The following is a 19783-nucleotide window of genomic DNA, read 5'->3' as shown; positions in this document are numbered from 1 at the left end:
AGAATAAGATCATGAAGTATTTGTAATAGATGAAAAGTTGACTTTAAGTGTGACAATGTAAAGAAGTTGCTCTACATAATACATATGTTGATTTGTTTAATTTAGACATTCCATATGAATGGGCCTTCCATAACATTGAGCTGTCTCTTGAATGCGCATGTTTAGAAGCAGAAACTTAACTCTTTTCATCATATCATTGACGGAAAGAATGTGGTTAAAAATGCAAATGTATAATTTGAAATTGTAAGATTATTAGAATAAACCATGAAGGAAAAGCTCCTTGGCACTGGAATCAGTGATGACTTTTGGATATTACTCCAAAGCACAGAGAATGAGGGTTAAAATCGGACAACTAGATTACATAAGAGTAAAACAAAATCAAAGACAAAACCCTTAAAACTTCTGTTTGTGGAATGAAAAAAAAATCATCAGAGTGAAGAAGCAGACTACAATTGGGAAGAATATTTATTTATTACACAGTTTATGGTATTTTAAAATCTAAAACACAGATGGAATTCTTAACAGACCAGTAACATACACACATGCACACACACATGCTATCTCTCCATCTCTCTCTCTCTCTCTCTCTCTCTCTCTCTCTCTCTCTCTCTCTCACACACACACACACACACACACACACACACACCCATGATTTAAAAATGAAGACGGGTCTTGAATAGATATTTCTTAAAGTTAAACTTGTAGATAAAAAACAACTACGTAAAACATACTCAATATTTCATTGCAGACATGTAAACCTACAGACAATGAGAGGTCAGCACATTCCCATTAGAATAATTGTTATCAAAACGAGAAAGATAATGAGTGTGAGAGAGGATGTAAGAAAAAAGTAAATTTATTGCTCTGCTACTCAAAATGCAAATTCTGAAAAACATTATGAAAAACTTTTGACAATTCCTCAAACACTTTAGAGACACCATATGAACCAGCAATTCCACTACTGGGAATATGTCCAGAGGAAATAAAATCACTAAGTCAACGAAATATCTGTATTTTCAGGATCACTGCAGCACAATTAACACAGTGCCAAGACATAGAATCAAGCTACATGTTCATCCACATGCCAGTCAATCAACAATGTCTTTAATATATACAGATTAAGATACTCTTTAGTGTTGCAACAACATAAACTGGAAGATACATACGTGACACAAAACAGACCAGGTTCAGAAAGAGAGACTTTATTTGATTTCATTAGTTGTTGAATTCACCTCCCTTAGTTTCTTTCAGCCTCTATTGACCCTATAGAGGTTCACTGAAAATTCTTGAAGGGATGCAGTGTGGAGAACAGAGGTTGCATTCCATACAATTGGAATCAAGTGAGAAATAAACCAAATATTTCCTGTTATGTAGCAATAATTAAACGTTTAAACAATCTATTTTATCTCTTAGATTTACAATAATATTTTTAGGCATTCTAAGGTCTTATATTGTTATCATTTTGAGTGTCTTTATTGATACAGCCTAAATAAGTTCCATGATTAATTCATGACCCATAGTATTTACACTGTGCACCACATTATAATAAACTATGTGCTTTAGTATGAAGGGCAAACATTTTCTTTTGATCATATTCCTTTAACTGGCTGGCTTTTCTTTGGGGAAAAATGACTTTCATGACAGTGGGAGTTTAGTAATTAGCCCTGTGAAGAAACATCTTTCTTCATTTTTAGCTTTCTAAATATAAATGGATAAGCATCAAAGTTCAATAAAACTCAGTGCTGGTTTTATACATAATTCACAGGTCTGTGATGGAAAGACTCAATGGTATTTTCTGCCTGTTAGAAAAGTACATAGCAAAATAATCTGAGTAAGGATTATTCAATATTTCTCAAGTAAAGTGGGCACAAAGAAGAGAAAACCTTTGGGAAAGTTAATATTAATAAAAAGGAGATCAGAGAATTAGAAGCTGACATTCCACTCATTCATTCTGCAAACATTATTATGCTGTAATGAAATCTTGGCTAGTGTAACATCAGATAAGCAGAAAACAAGCACACTGCTCGAAACACTAGCCTTTTCATTGTGTTTCACAAATGGAAGAGAAAAAGAAGGAATGCAAGACATATCCAGGCACTTTAAAAAACAAGAAAGTCTGTATTCAATAGAGAAAAAATCAGACTCATAAAATGCTTAATCCATGAGATTTCTACTCTCTACCTGTAGTTTATGTTTGGCTAGACTATAAAGGAGAAATTTTCCTTCTACTGTTTATTTTTTCTTAGAGTAAGGTAAGAGGTTTAGAGTTGAATCATGAGGGAAATTTAATTTCAAAGATGTATGGGAATCAATGCTTTCAAAATAAAATTTGAAATATACTTTACCATGCCACTCTAGGCTGTACAGAATTCATCATTTACAAAGGTACCAAGGCTGACAGCTCCTCTCTGTAACACAGGACACAACCCAGAGCAATCAAAAGGCATTTTAATTTTTAAAACGCTCTCATCTGCTTTTCTATCGCCTTTGGTACAGTTTTAACGCATATGCTGCATGCCAAATTGTCTGGCTTTATCTTCTTTGTGGAGGAAAATGTCACCACAGAAATGCTTGGCTTATTATTAGAAATGGTTTTTTTCCCCTTTGGAAATGTTTCTTTGAAAATAAAAAAATATTAACAATTATATTCATAGCTAAACAAAAATTAATTAGCCTAAGTTCTGTGTATTGCCAGGCACTGCCAATTAAGGCAGCCTTGGAAAGTCAGCAGGGGCCACACTTTCTATGACGAGGCTTGGCTTCATAAGCTTACCTGAAACCCATTGAAAGACGGAGTGCTCTAGCATGGGTGGAGGATTTTTTCAGGTTTTCTGGGGCACAATAGTAAGGCCATTAATTTGAGTCTTGGGTTTTCATTGTACCCATGAAGAACTATAGTGACTGTTGCTTTGACTTTGGTCCAGTCCTATTGCACATATGGAGAAATTCTCTATACTGTCTTCATGGCAGCATTTAGACCTCTGCTTTGTCCAGAATGTTCTTATGGTAGTCTCCTTGTAGCTCTGGAGTATATGTTTCAAGCCCCAAATGATGCTTGAAATTGCAGGTAGCTTTGAACACTGTATGTGTGCAAATCTCTTTTCCTGTTTACAGAAGCCTAGGGTAAAGTTTAATATATGCATTAGAAGTTGTAATGCCTATATTCCTGTTAATAACAGAAATCTAACAATGGTTGTTAATGAACACTGTGTGAATGTGGTTTTCCCTCTCTCAGAGTGATGGAGTGAACCATCCACAGTCCTCCTGCTTGAGGACCACTGCTAGCCTAAAACACCTATGAACGTTTACTGTGCAGTCTACTATCGAAGTCAGTGAGGTTGTTGAGTTTGGGAGGTCATAAAATATTATACAAAGAACTAGCATCTGTGCATTCATTTCTATAATAAAATGTAGTATATTGTGACAAATTTGTTTTTAGTCTAAGATCCTTCTTTGTCAAGTCATAGCATAGTCTTTCAATTTCCTGCATTTATGAATTTTCCTAAAGGGGTTTCATGTCTAATCCTTACAAATTAAAATACTGTGAACAAATATTATTCTATCACAATACATATGGCTGGGGGAAACATTATGAAATATTCTTGGATGTTTTAAGTCTGACATTTAAAGATAGGGTGACACATGCAAAATGCTGCCAAGGTGACATCTTGTTTCCTGAAGATTCTGGAGACTAATTTAAATAGCGAACACTTAAACTTGTGTTTTTATATGGATGCCAGTTTTAAAGGACTTTGACTATTGCAGAATGACCCAGAAATAATGTGTGAAAACAGAATTATCTATCACGGATTTCTTGCAGTTGGGTATCTCCATATTTATCAGAATACCAGGTTTGCCACAAATCCTTTTTGCCAGGCTGTTTCAGGGCAGCTACCATTACTGAAGTCTCCTGTCAGCCACCCTTATGTGTGGCACGTGCCATGTCTGAGGCTAATGTAAATGAGACAGATATGCTGGTGTTTCTGCATTAAGGAGGCAGTTTGTGAGTGACAGGGCTATTTGTGTACCCAGCACATAAATATTGCCTGATGATGTCTGAGTTCACATGGATTCACCGTAGAAAACTTGCATAAATGCCAGGGAATTAATTGCATCGTTTAGACTTATGGTGGAGCTATTAACATGATGGCTCTGTTTTGAGGAATTATAGTTTGGCCTTATTACTTCTACCCTGCAGGGTGTAAATTCATTTTTTAGCAATTATCAGGGTTACATCATTTTGAAGTTTTTCAATGAGGGGCATTGTAAGCACTGATGATATATTTCATGATTTTTCAATCTCTTATGACCTGCTAGTTAGACATCCTGGATTAGGAATGATTGTTAAAGTGATGCCTATATCCTTGATTTTTTTTTAACTTGCCATAATAAGTTGTGAAAATATATGGTTTGTTTCTTTTATTCTCTCAGTAAAACCATCTTCCATTGCTCCCAGATGTAGAGGACTAATGAGTAGTTGTGAATTAAAGATGTTTTCCCCCAAACTGTGTGATCTTATAATCCTCATAACACAGATGTAATAAAAATGTTGCTGTTAACCGAGCCTGATAATATAATGAGAAGTTCATTCATGGTTAATACTCAGTCTTATATTACCTATGAGTATTAAAAAATATTTATTTATGCTTATGTCTATTCTAGCATGTTTAATAAAATGACCTTTGGATTGTAATTTAATACCCTGAAAATTATCAAGAGTAGCCATTGGCAAAAGAAAGTTCTGCTTTTCAAGGATTTACTCTATATTACAGAATCAAGTCAAGAACTTCAGTTGCTTTTTGGAAAAATTATCAATGAATAGAATCTTGGGTCGGGGTACCTGGCTTGCAAATTACAATGCTGAATTAACAATTTGAGCAGGAACTGAATGAGTTGGCCGGACTGAATGTTTCTACTGATCCAGCACAAAGGTTCTGGCATCATGACAGACTCTGGGAGTCCAGGCAGTTCTCCCTGTTGTCACCCTGAAGTGACTGAGCTAATGTCTTTTAGTGTCATCCTTTTTAATTCTGGTGAGGTTTGTCACATAGGCAATGGGAAAATCTCATGTAAAATAATCAATGAAGCAAATAATCAGAACAATAACAACTGAACCCCCCAGCTTTTCTTTTCCTACTTTAACTATCATGTATATGCTTAATATCTTCTTTCTAAATGTTTATCCTTTTTGAATTAAATATAATGCTTTTGATCTTTATAGTTGTTGGAGGAGTATAATAGATTATATTAATTATTCTGGAAAACTATGTAATCTCAGGCTAGGAAGATGCCCAGTACCTGTTTGCATATGCTGTCTGAAATGTGGGTTATAACAAGAGATCAGAGGGGCTCTAAAAATAGGAAATTTAAGCCACTGGTATCTGAACACATGAAATGAGTCTGTGATTGAGAGATTTACTGTTTGGGACAGTGAATCCAGGGACTTTTTGATGTATGAAGCATTTGTTTGTCCGTCCACAATGACATCGGAGGAACTATAAGCATGTGCAGTTGCAATTCCAGAAAACACAAACCACAAAACCCTTCCAGTGCTTCATAACAGCACAGATTTTTTTAAATGCATTGTTAAAGATTACACTTACTTACTAATGGTCATTTCAAATGGTTTCAAGTTGTCCGAAGACTAAACAGATACAATTTTTTATAAAACCATCCTGGATTACCTTGCCTCGTAAGTCCTTATAATACACTTTTACATGAGAAGATATTTTGAAAGTTCAAATGTTAATGTAACTAGGACAAAATATGTAAGTCTTTACCAATCCAACTTTATTTGGAGGTTCATCAGAGATCAATTTAAAAAACAAATGTCTTAGGGTAAGAGACCACGGGTACTGAAGTACAGAACTATCCGATGTATTCTTTCTTTATATTTTTAAATTTTTATTGATTTTTGTTCAGCTCTACATTTTTCTCTGCTCCCCTCCCTGCCTCTCCCCTCCCCTTTATCCCTCTCCCAAGGTCCCCGTGCTCCCAATTTACTCAGGAGATCTTGTCTTTTTCTACTACCCATGTAGATTAGATCTATGTATGTCTCTTTTAGGGTCCTCATTGTTGTCTAGGTTCTCTAGGATTGTGATTTGTGGGCTAGTTTTCTTTGATTTATTTATGTTTAAAAACCACTTATGAGTGAGTACATTTGATAATTCTTAGGCTACCTCAATGGACCGCAGGATTAAAACTTCTGCTTTTGCTTTTTTATTTAACCCCTTCTCTCAAATATAGTCAGTTGTCCCTGTGTCAGAACTATTGTATTTGAGAGTGAGAATGGCACAGATTATGGCCCTGACAAGGCTAACCTGGTAAACAAGGCCATAGCAGCTTTGTCTAATGACTTGGACAGATAGTGTAAATGTGTTGTTTCCCATGCAGTTTTTAGAGATTATCAGGAGACGTGAAATAGAGGGAACAAACTGTCCTTTCCCGAGAAGAAAGGAATTTTTATGCATTTTCACATACTGCGTGCTCAACCATCTTCTCTGAAAATATCTTTTAATTTCAAACCTGTTTTTATGGAACAAGTAATTACAGACAAGAATATGTAAGGGAGAATATTTTTTTCATATTTTTAAAACAGAGAGTTACAGAGGCATTTGGGCAAGTTTTCCTTGAAGTAAAATGCTCACGAAGCTCTCTAAAGAGTTCTCCTTGTGGTGGCAGAGCTTGGTCAAGAATCAACGCTAAAGGACCTCAAGTCTGACCATATGGGTCAAATATTGGAGGCACGTTGGGCCACTCTGTGAAAGCAATGAGCAAGAAATTATTTAATATTTGTGATGGTTCAGAATGGTGGATACACTTGAGGTCAATATAGTAAATTTTGGAAAGGAATGGGTGTTATGATCTGGGCTGGACAACACGTGTAAGTGCTGGGAATGGTACTGAGGACCTGAAATGCTAAGATGGTTAGATTTGTTGGTGTTTTAAGGTAAATTATAATATTTTAACTTTATCTCTCTATAATCATATGAGGCAAGATGATCACAAGATGATATTCGGTCTCAAGAATGTTACTAGATATCAACAGTATTTCCATACTCATGAGCTGAGCTGGAGTGACACTTATACTTACAAAACTGTATCTATGTCTTGCTGCAAATTTTTCATGAAAATGAAATCCCCTCCAGGTATATAACCTCTAGAAAGTATAAAAGAAAAACTCAGGTTATGGATTTGATTGAAAATCAATTGCATCATCACATGAAAAAAAATTTGCTTACTGTTTAGAAATTTTTTTATATCAGTAAGAATTTTATATAATGTATTTTGTTCATATTTATCCCCACTCTCAATTCCACTCAGACCTGTATACCCACCTACGCACCCAAAACTGTTTTTTCTCTCTTTTTAAAACCTTTAGAATACAAGGTGTGTCCTCAAAATTAATTTTTATTAAACTTCCTGCTCACGAAAAGCTACCTCTCTCCTTCCCACCCCTAACTCACGTCCCTCTCACAATTTTTTTTTTCCACTAAATGTTTCTAATTCGGCCCAACAAGGATTGTCCCTTTCAGGTGACTCCTCCCCAAATAACAGCTATTTGGGGTGCCTGGAGTGTGCCAATGCTTACCCCTGGTGTGGTCAGGTGGGTGGTTCCAGAGGTGTGTGGTGCAGGGAGAGCAGTGCTCAGAGGAGTAATTGTGGATCTCCACTGACGAATTCCCAGGTCTATTTTCTTCCAGCATCCTCCTTCCTCTTGTGCCTATTAAATTAGCTCAGACAGATGATGATTTTCATATACTTACCCAGTTTACAATTACCACCAGGGCCTATAAGACTTCTGTCTACTTTTAATAAATACTTTGAATAAATCATAACCCAAAGAAGCAAAGCAAATGTAAACCGAAGCCAGAAACAAATAAGAGAGAGTCTATTTCATTTCAATAGCATTTCTTAGAGGTCAGGAGCGCAGCTTTATAAATATCGGTTCAGGGTCTGATATTATATCGTATGTGTGTCCAAAATTAATTCAACCTATAAAGGTCAATAATGTAAAATGTTTTATTCATGTGTTCAGGAAAGAATTTATGAAGCGCCATGATACAATGTCGCATTAGTTTACAGCTCCAAAGGTGTACTGATGGAAGAGGCTGGGAAGTTTTAACGGCAGACTCATCATTTCATCCTCGAAACTGCAATGTGGGAACCATACTGAGCTCTCAGATTCTATGTCTGTATAACTTATACTTAGTAGCTGTCCCTCTAATTCTGTTGGCTAACCTTCTAATAAATATGCAAATAATTTTTCTCATTGTCCTTATGCCTAGGAACCTGTCCATAATATGAGAGGTAACCTTTTTTATTCCTCTGATTTTTTTCTTGACATCCTAAATCAGGAAATGAATGATATGCACATTTCATATCTCTTATTAGATTTTCCTCTGATCTAATTGCCTTTTAATTTGCTTTGATACCTGGTGTGCACTGACTACATCCTTGTCACTTAACAGTTTGTTAAATAAAAGGAGAAAAGTATGAAAGTTGGAAAGACTAAAAACGCACATACATGATAAATTTATGCCAGTCATAAGTCTACTTATCTTGTTAATAGCTTTTAAATAAAAATATCTATTAATTATTACAACACCTGCTGTCACCCACCCCGTTCTTTTAGAAGCTCTATTGTAATCTGAAACCTTCAGTGTAGATCCTGTGTGGGTTTGAGCCACCCCTGCAGTTCAAGTTGCCTGTTTTCTCTTAAGTTCAATTTCCTCATAAAAGGGTAGGATTGTTTGTTTATTTATTTATTTATTTATTTATTTATTTTGTAGAGTGAGGATAGAATGATATAAAGCACATAGTGTGCTTGCTAGGTTGTCTACTAAACCCTCCACAACCACTCCCATGTCACTGAACCTCAATATCTAAGAGATGACATTAAAACACTCTTCTCTAACATTTACAGAGACCTGATGAATCACGTTTTCTATCCTGAAATGTATTGGTATTTCATATTTTGGTCATCAATGCCTTATTCCAGACCCATGCTGATGTTTATCTGAACTCCTTGTCTCTTCATTCCCAGAATCCTACATGGTGGCATGCAGTTCATAATTTTTCTAATGCTTGTTTTTGTCTGTTGAGTCAAGTATTAAATCTTGCACACCCATGTGTCACTACAGTGTGAGTTCCAAGTCTGTTTCCTGGTATTCTGTCATTTATACATTGTGATTTCCTAAATAGAACTTTTTTTATTCTTGTGTTTTCATCCCCGCTTTGCTCTTTCTCACATGTTCTTTATGTGTTTAATGCCCACTCTGGGAGTCTATTCACTTCCCATGATTTCTTCTTGCATTACAATATTTTCTTCCAAAGTCTTGAACCTTAGATTACTTTTATTTCTAATGACAGCACATGTTGCATCTTTCCCCATTATGAACTAAATCGGTGATATAGCTGGCATTTCCCCCCTCTTATTATAGGATAAATTCTTCATCAGATAAACACAATGTTATTTGACATTTATTTTCTGAGAACATCCAGGAAGGCACACAGCTGGTGGTCAGTGCATAGTCGATTTATCGAATAGCTCCATCACAAAGCGTCTCCACCATTTCTTACTCCTGTTGTGGGATTCTGGAGTTATGAACTCACAATATTCAGAGCAAATCTTTAAAAGTGAGTATCTGTATAGCTGAATCATCTTTTGAGAAAATGCCAGATATCCATAGGACTTCAGGATTGTGAGGGGCAGGGAAGGAGATGTTTCTGGGTTGGGTGTGTGTCCTAACATTGGATAACATGAATTAGATGAGGTGACCCACAAATTGCTGTGCTAGAAATACAGGGACAGGAACACTGTGAGCCGAAGTCCAGCCTGGACTGTGTAATAATTGCCAGGTCAGTCTTATATTCATAGTGAGACATTGTTTTGAACAACCAAGCATTGAACAAAGAATAAATGAATTCATAGAAGTTTTACCTTTATAACTGAACTGCTGCATTTTGGTCAGTGTGAATTCTGTCAGCAGTGACCCAGATAAAACTGTAACAATAACTTATTCTGGACTCAGTTTTAACTGTTCCCACTCCATCCCTTTTCTTTGTTATTTTCAGACAAACTATCAACTTGCACCATTTTATGCTTATGAAAATGTCTAAGAACTTTCCACTCATTTTCAAAAATTAGATAATAGGGCACATAAATGGCATGGGACAAAAGCTGACATTTCTCTGAACCCTTGGGCCTATGCCCACAGACTACTCTGGGAACAATGCTGAAGTGTGCTGATGGAGGCATCCTCTGCTCCTCTTCAGGATTTGGCCTTCATTCTCTATTGACCACCTGTGACAACAGGATTCATTTGCCAGGACTGTTTTCTGCTTTCTTTTTCCCTGACAACAAAAACTAGTTAAATGTCCAATCGGAATATTTTCATAAATATATATATTTAGTAAATAAATGGTAGTTTTCATCTTTATTTTATGTGCTTCTGTGGTTTCCCCAACTTTGGCTCTAAAGAATAAAATACCAGAGAACCTGTAATTTTTTAAAGATAGAACTTTTCCTAGGGTAGGTCATCTTTTCCTTTATGTTGAATGATTTTTTTTTTGGTCCTATTGATTGAAGAATGATAAATGAGAGGTTAGCTACATTTCAGAGGCTGTATCTAGCTTTTCCTGCATATTTTAAATCGTATAAGAGTCCCAGAAACTAGCAGGATCCAATGCTGGAATACTGCAGTGAAAATAAAGTCAAGACAATATGGATAATTCACAAAGGGAAATTCAATTTTCCCAGCTCCGTTGTTCCTGAAGTCAACAAACCATGTTTCCACCTGTAGATTTTAAAATGTAACATTAGCTCATTGCATAGATTTTCTTTCTTTTTACTGTTAAACTCCAAGTATGGGAGTAGTGGCTAGTGACCAAGTCACTGCTTTTGCTGAAACAAGTTTCTTTTCCAAAAAGACACCATAAACTATTTTCCAGCATGTTGAGATGCTTGAAAGCAGGGAGGGTCAGTTGCTTTCAGAGTAGTCAAAGCATGTGGTACCTGTGACATTTAAATACATTCTCTCTCTCTCTCTGTGTGTGTGTGTGTGTGTGTGTGTGTGTGTGTGTGTGTATGCAGAAACTGTGTGGATACCCAGGAGCAGGAAATTCAGAATAAAGTGAATAAAAAGTGCAAAGACCCGGAAGTGAGAACATGCTTGAAATAAGGGAAAGTTTTAAAACTGTAACACACAAAATAATTAGGATATATTTAACATTTAAAACATAGATATCTGTTTGTCTTTAGAAATAAAAGGTGACTCTCAGACCTCTAGAAGTTAATTGGTTATAGGGAAAAATTAAGTTAAGCCATTGCACCAACCTTTCATCATTAAAATTTTACACAGCAATATCCTGGCTAATTGTCTCGACTTTCGTTGAAGCTTTACTGCATTTTTATTGTCATCTGGTCTCCAAAAATACTATACAATTTAATCTGATTTTTAAAATCTTGCTAAATGAATTTTTCTATAGAGTAAAGAAAGTACTGGTACATTTTTAAACAACAACAACCAAAGTATTCTTTAAAATCTGCTAAAGTTGTCAATAAATATTACAGCTTTATCATTTGTGGAAGCAGTCACTTTGAAACTTTGGTCATTTCATCTTGAATATTTATAGCAATAAATATTATAAAAGTTTTCAGGAAGTCATTAAAAGATAATAAAAAGTTACATCTGCATAAAATGTTTTTAATTTCAGCTTATTCCAAGGAAGTCTTGAAGAAAATGCAACTCTAGAATAGTGTGTATTTCACTTCCATGTCCTACACTGTCTATTAAGCAACAATTTTAATTATTTTAATGTAGAATAAATACTCTTTATTATTTATTTTGTATTTGCCTATGTGTGTATGCATGCTACATATGTATATAGACTTCAGAGGATCATTTTTAGAAATCAGTTATTTACTTCCAATGCATGGATTCAGGAAATTGAACTCAGGTTCTCAGGGTTAGCAGCCCAGTGCCTTTACCCACTTAACCATTATGCTTCTTCAAATACTCTTTTATTTTTATGACTAATTCCAGTTCTGAATTTGGAGTTAGAGTGCACTCACTTTCTTATGTATTCTATAGGAAATTAAATATTTAAAATTCTGGACATTGCAGTTTCTCAGCTTGCCTTCAGTTTATCTCTGCCGGTACTCTTGGGAATAAACGTCAGAATTTCATATGGTGTTATGTGTTATAGTAGATCATTTCCTAGAAATCGTGTGCTTCCTTGATTCTTTCACAAGTCATTGACTTTGTGGTACAAAAGCAAAGATACTAAGACATTAGGACAACCCAAAAGAGGAATGATATTTTTGAATATATAGAAAGCAAAGATGAACATAAACAACGAGTTAGGGATGAGCAGGATTTCATGTTTGTAAAACATTTGAAAAATAATATACAAGAAGACCACATCTGAAAATTTAAGCTGTAAAATGTACCAAAGGATGTTACTTTCTTTTGTGTTCAGTGAATCAGACTATCTTACACTATCAGATTGTAAACGATGGGACTGTGAATGGTTTTGGAAGCTGCAGATTAAACCCCTGGTATAGAATTAGTGAATTCAAATGACTTTCACCTACTTTCACTTGGCTAAATAGAATCCCTCCCTTTTTTGTTTATTTTTTAGACTGTAATTTAATAACAATGTCTCTTTCCTTTCCTTTCTCCTCCCTCCAAGCCCTTCTGTATCCATCTTCCTACTTGCCTTCAAATTTGTGGTCCTGTTTCATCAATTGTTATTATGTACATCTATGCATTTGTATATTCCAAATTTAATCTGTGTGTATGTTTTCATGGTCAACTGTTTGGTACTGGACAACCAATTGGTTTGATCTACCCTGGGCAGTGCCACATCTCCCAGCTTTCTCAATTACCTGCAGTTCTTTGTTCAGGATTAAAACCTCCTGGGCATTTCCCCATTGAGTTTGTTTGTTTGTTACTGTTCTCCTTGTTCGGTTCATTTTGTACAGTCATGCTGGTGAGACTTTATAGCATAGCTTTTGGTGTTACTAGGAGACACAGTAACACAGCAACATCCCAGAAACTCCAACTCTAACAATCACTCCACCTGCTCTTCTCACGTGTTCCCTGAGCCTTAAATGTGGTATTGTAAATGTATCCAGTGGGACTGGGCTCCACAGCTTGGCAGTTTGATTGATTGTGGTTTTCTGTCTACAGCTGTTGTAAGGACAGGTGTTCTTGAAGAGGGGGAAGACTACATTTAATTGCGTATAAGGACAAAGGTTTACAGATTATTGTTAATGATGATGTTGATTCAGTAAATTAGTGGCTGCCCATTTTCCTCCAATAAACATGATGTCAAGTGCACCGAATGGTTAGTGAGGTTTCCAGGTGCAGGCATGATTTCTTTCTTGTTGAGTGTGACTTAAGTCCAATTAGAAGGAAGTTGGTTATTGCCTAGGTGTGTGTGCCACTACTGCATTGTAAAAGGAACAGCGGGCTGCGTTCCTGCCACCCAGATCCTGGCCGCCTGGCTATCTTATGCCCCGATATAACAACACACAAATTTTATTCTTTTAAACACTGTTTGGCTCATTAGTTCTAGCCTTTCATTGTCTAATTCTCACATCTTTATTAACCCATTTCTATTAATGTGTGTAGCACCACGAGGTGGTGGCTTACCGGGAAAGATTCTAGCCTATGTCGATCTCAGAGAGAAGAGCTATGGCGTCTTCTTCACTTCCCTTCTTCCCAGCATTCTGTTCTGTCTACTCCACCTACCTATGTTCTCACATATCAGGCCAAGCAGTGTCTTTATTAATTAACCAATGAAAGCAACACATAGAAAAAAGACCCACCTACATCACTGCATTAGTAGGGTTATCGTGTCTTGCTGATCCTTAATGTGGTTAATAAGCATCAGAGCTAGGTAGTACTTTTGAATACTTCTCTCCTTTGGAAGCTTCTAGGTTACCTTGATAACTAATCCTGAGGGAGGGGGCATTCATGTCAGTTCCAACTTAGAGGTCTCTGGGTCTTGTTTTTGAAATACATCATGTCTTCAGTAATAGAGATGTACATTCTGCTTCTGGGGAGAAAAGAAGGAAGGGAGGAGGGAGGGGGATAGGGAGGGAGGGAGTGGGGAGGGAGAAAGGGAGGAAGGGAGGGGGAGAGGAATAGTGAGAGAGAGAGAAAGGGAAAAGAGCAAAAAGCAATGGGCTGGATGTTTGGAGAGTCTCATAGGAAAATCATGACCAATGCCTTAAAAAGGGTTTCTTATTTCTGGTATTAGGGTTTTTGTTAGTTGACCTTTGTCTCTTGGAGAGACTGCTGTCAACTCAGAACCTTAATGAAAAAGCCTTTTTCATAAAAAATGTACAAAAGATACGTATCTAATATAACATATATATATTATACGGCTTTATTCTTTGGAGGTGTTAATAGTTAACAGAATGATTTCTTGTGACTTATTCAGCCATTCACGTAAGTTACCATGTCTGCCTAAGGAGAACCCACCTTTTCTTATTGCCCCCATCAGATTAGTTTTATCCAGTCATTCCCCTTTACCATATATCCATCTTCTTCTGTATTAACTTCCCTCTCCTTTCCTCAGAAACTCCCGTCCCCCTAGCCCCCTTTTCCCATTTCCCTATTGGACTACTTCTACCAAGCTGTTCTCTCTTTCAGTCACAGAAAGTCCTTCATTAATCTTACTCCAGGCCTTTATTTCTTTAGTGCTACCCCTTTTACTTATTAATTAATTAGTTCAAGACCTAATGTTTCCATTTCCCATTAAATTCTACCCTCATATGCCTTTTCCCTCTGGATTCCTCTTGTGCTTGGCATACATATTTTTTTTTCAAAGAACTACAAACACTTTAAAATCTTCATCCTGTCTCATTAATTATCGACCCACACATATCCCTATCCCAGATATCCCGGAGCTTCTAAGAAGCTCTTTCTCATGTCCTGGGGAGGACTTGACTGTACACTGTTCATACTAAATGATGGTGAAGGGAGAGCCATTTTCTTCAGTGTCATGGCCACAGGTGAACGTTCTACACTGTGGCTTCTAACCCTTCACTCATTCTCCTGTAGGTAGCCCTAATTAAACTTAATTTGCAACAGTCTCATGTATTTTGTGGTCATACCTTGAAAAACAAGTGCAGCTGCTGTTTTATGTTTACATAAAAAGGGGCGAGACATGAAGTATAAAAGTAAAGGAGGGCTACCTGGGAAGAGAACAGGATCAATAGGAGGGGCGTCATGACGGGTGGACCTGGTCAGAAGGGAGTGCAGGCAAGTGTGATGCAAGGAAACCCATTCTAATACACCATTGGCACAGCCTGGTAAAATACCTTAAAACACTAATGCTGATTGTAACCTTCAGTGAACAAGGGGCTCTGAGCCGAAACAGAAATTATTTTCTAGATTGAGCTGTAGCAGCCTGATGACTTTTGTAGCCGTACCCTCTGACTTCCTTTGTTTCTCCATTTAAAATTTCATTTCAGTAATTTTTATTCCACTTGTTGTCATTCCCTTTCCTAATTTTGAGGATTTTGCATAGTTGCCATAGGAATATCTCTTTCCTATCTCAAATTTCCTACAAGTTCCAAGGTACCTTGTTCCCAAAGCCCGGTGGACATCTCAGTTGTCACTTTAGCTGTCCTTACCTTTGCAGGTGCATATTTTTACTCTAACTCCTGAACATCTCCTCACATGATGCACCTTTCATTCATCCCCACTGATTTTCATGGTGCTTTCTTTGTACATTACAGTGCCCTGTCTGTATCTTGTCTTAAAACCTGTCCATGGTGATTATGTCTTTACGAACAAGTCATGTTCCTCTGTAATATATAAAACCAGAAATTTGACATCATTTCTTTTACCACTTTACTTTGTAATTTGAAGTTTTATTGTATTTAAAAAAAATTTTTTTTGAAGCAAAGTATCACTAAGGTGCTTGAGCTGGTCTTCCTCTTGTACCTGTGGGTACAAGTGATTCTACGCTGTGGGTACAATGATAATACAGACATGTGCTGCTTTCTCACTAGCTTTAAGGAAATCAGTATATTATCAGTTAAGAGTCATGTTTGAGGAATCAGCTCATCCGAGATCAGTTTTAAATTTTATTTAAATGACAAAGGTTTTATAATTCTTCCAAACCTTTATTCATAAAAATGTAAATGTAACAGTTGTTACTTTTCAATATTATTCCATCAAATTCATATTGTAGTGTGATTTGTATATAAGTAGGTACTCAAAAATACTTCCCATTGCTAATTGTAGGTAATTTCTCTGTTGTATCATATTATTTCAAAATGTACAATTTTACATAAAGCATTTTCTTACCTCCACCCCATCACTGAAGTTTTAGCTTAAACATTTCCTTTCTCAGCAGCTTTCTCTAAGCTCACTCCACCCAACCCTTTTCTTCCTGCTCTACAATCTATTTGAAATTTGAGCAACCGACTGTGGGATGTTAGGAGACAGTACAACAGTGACATTCTAATTCATAGAACAACTCTGAAGAATGCTTACAAAGACTGTAAGAACAGAAAACTTGTACATGTGCCGGGGGATGTTGTCTTTTATATATATATATATATATATATGACAGGGAGCTGCACCATGAAATCTTAACAACGTGATTGTCTAAACAAGATCTGCACAGTGATGACAGCAGTTGAAATCCTAGTGTGGGTGGAGAAATTCTCACCTGGTTCCATCCTTAGACAAAGAGCTACAGGTTCCTGAGAAAAGTATTTCCAGTCTTCTCCAGGAAGGAACCCTCTGAGAGGATACCAGTCCCAGTGGTCAACCCTAAACTCATGTGTATAGGAGCAGCGCTAAATTGTAGGTTGTATTTTTGAAGGTTTTGGCAGGAGCATCTTTTCATACTCATTTGCCATTAAAGTTCTAGCACTTCTTTTTTAAAGCTTATTTACATTTTTATTATCAAAAGTGTTGTATTTTTGAATGCTCAAATGAAAATCAATCTTTTTCTCCTTATTATGATTAAGATACTGTCTGCAGTAGAATTAGTTTTTAGTAGAGCATCCATGGTTTGGAAGTAAGACCATTGAGCTGATTACTGTGAATAGGCAGTTGGGATATGAGAGAGGAGAGTCAAGATTTGCAACTATTAGCAGGTCTTTAGCAGTCTTTACTTTTAGTCAGTCTGTGTGTAGTTGAAAGGAGGAGAGATAATCGCCAAGTCACCCTTCGGTTTCCTTATTTAAGGTCGTGCAAATTTCCTGTATAAATGTTTCACATGTGAACACTATTGCATGTTCTCATAGCTTGGAGTGATTATAAAAATGATGATTACATAAAACATCTCACTATTCCCTTTTTGTATGTTTGTGATGGCAAATATTTATAAAAGAAAGGAAAAAGTACATTTTAAGAGGAGAGCAACTAAATTAAGTACAATGATTTACCAAAGAGAATATTCATTCTCCAAATAAAAGGATATTCCCTGCATCATCTTTAAGTCTCCAAAGGAACAAATGATCCTGAAGAGCAAGATTATTCAAATAAAGAACCCTAATGAAGAAGTTTTAAGCTTCTAAACCAAGAAAGAAGAACACTTTGGGAAATAAATTTTTTCAGCATTTCCTATCAACAGCAGTGACATTGTATCCATTAAGTAGGTCATACTAGCTCTGTCCTCCACCTTATTTGACCTCTTAACAGCATGGGCTCAGTGTGTTCAAGAAGGAAAGTGATCCACTTCTGCCAGAGTTATTGCATTGTGTATTATCTTCTTATAGTGAAAGATTATAGACTCAGAAGTGGATTTTGCCACTTAGATGTATTTATTATAGTTTTGCAACTTTATTTTTAATTGTATTAAATAACAGAATATGTTTATTCTCATCTTCAACCTTTGACACCCCAATCATTACTTCATAAATCATAAGGCCATCTTCATTACAATTTGTATTGTAGAAGGAATTTTAAACACATAAAATCACCACCACTAAATAAAAGCTCTATAAAGTGGTTTGATCTGCATCTAAAGGGATATATTTAAGAAATTTATAATCATGTCTGTTCCTCAGAGACGGCATCATCAATGCTTTTTCTGTTTTTTTGTCAGAAGTTGGGCATGTGCTGTTCTATCTCATTTCCCAACAGAAAACTCCTTTCTGACAGCATTTTCCCTCTCTTCATGCCACCCTCACCTTTGTGGTTGCTTTTGAGAAGAGGTCAGTGCTTTGGAATGACCACCACAACAGGAAAATAAATATCAGCTTTGAATATAAGAGATTTGTTTCCATTTCAAGGATAGTAAAGAGGGAAATTCTCATAAGATAACCAGAAGTTATAGAACTCCATGTGATTTGGACTTTTTAAAAATGGTTAGACTCTATGAGTGAAGCAATATTATGAGCAAAGGGGACCACGACCATGATTGGGATACCCATAGAAACAGTTGATCTGAGCTAGTGGAAACTCACTGATCCTGGAATGATAGGTTGGGTCCCAACCTGTCATTCCATAAAAGTGAACTAGGCCCTCCGAATGTGGGTGACAGTTATGTGGCATGGGCAGGTTGTGAGGTCACTAGTAGTGGAACTAGTATTTATCCCTAGTGCATAAACTGGGATAAATAGCTCTTGGGAACCCCTTCACTGTGGAGGAACACTTTGCTCAGCCTAAATACAGTGGGGAGGACTTGGTCCTGCCTCAAGGGATGACAGAATTTCTTGACTTTCTATGGGAGGCCTCATTCTCATTGAGGAATGGATTGAGAGTTGGGTAGGGAGAAGGTGGAATAGTGGGAGAGGGAAATGGGATTGGTATGTAAAATAAGATGGTTTCAAAAATTTAAAAAAAAAAGAGAGAAAAAATGTTTAGTCTCAGGCCTTCCTGCAATGAAATGTGATCATATTTATCTGCCCTTACGCAAGTATACCCAGTCCCCCCCCACCGCTTTTATTCTCATCAAGTCCAGTTTGTGGTGTGGTCTTCAACTTCAAGTGAGATCAACTTACAGGGGCTTACACACTGAGAGAAAACTGATCCATGCTCTCCCAGCAGCTACCAGTTGCCAAGAATTCCTCATACAGGGGTGGGACTTTATGCTCACTATCTCTTACACACTTTCTAGCATTCTAAAGTGATCCATGAGCCTTTGAAGTGGAGTGGCTGGGATGCAGTTTATATATGTTCCCTTAGGTTTGAAATACCTACAGTCTCTTATTCTCTATACCTCAGTCGGTTATGGGTCTCACCGTTGATCATCATTTATTTTAAACAGAAATATCTTTGGTTATGATTGATGGAGGCCCTAGTTAATGGTTAGATTAATGTCATTAGAAGTTGTATAAATAATATGTTCCTTTAACAGAATAATATTATTAGGTTCTCGCCAAGGGCCTTACCTGTCTAACTGTAGTTTCTTAGTCTTATATTTATGCCAGCCACATATGGGTGCTCTCTTGTGGAGCTGGCTTTAAATCCAGTAAGAAAATCATGGGTTACTCCCATGATGTTCAAGCCTCTATTGCACTGGGGGAATGTTATGTCTTGACAGCCCAGTTACTAATGTACCATGCAGAGTTCATAGCTAATTGATGCTTTGATTTCTCCTCCAGTAATGTGCATAGAATCTTCTAGTAATGTGTAAACTAGCCAGCAGAGATTTGATTTCTATTTCAGTGAAGCTCAGTTTCTCTAAGTCATCACCTACTTGAGTCTTAGAATGTGGAGAAGACATTTGGATTTGTGAGAAGTAAGTATTCCTACCAAAGACAGCAAAAATATTGCTGCTGTCACATTCTGGATGTGGGAGT

The 19783-nt window shown here is 36.6% G+C and overlaps 1 protein-coding gene across 3 annotated transcripts in view; it reads left to right on the top strand.

The window, feature by feature from the left end:
- Nkain2 (sodium/potassium transporting ATPase interacting 2) overlaps positions 1-19783 on the top strand; it is a 1049567-nt gene that overhangs the window by 47478 nt on the left and 982306 nt on the right. The gene's annotated exons all lie outside the window — the stretch shown is intronic.

Source organism: Microtus oregoni, unplaced genomic scaffold, assembly GCF_018167655.1.
Source record: "Microtus oregoni isolate MIOR12 unplaced genomic scaffold, Mior012 000006F_ref0000085, whole genome shotgun sequence".
In the NCBI taxonomy this organism is placed as follows: Eukaryota; Metazoa; Chordata; class Mammalia; order Rodentia; family Cricetidae; genus Microtus; species Microtus oregoni.
Note: the sequence above shows the minus strand (reverse complement) of the source record. Positions and strands in the feature narration are given on the sequence as shown.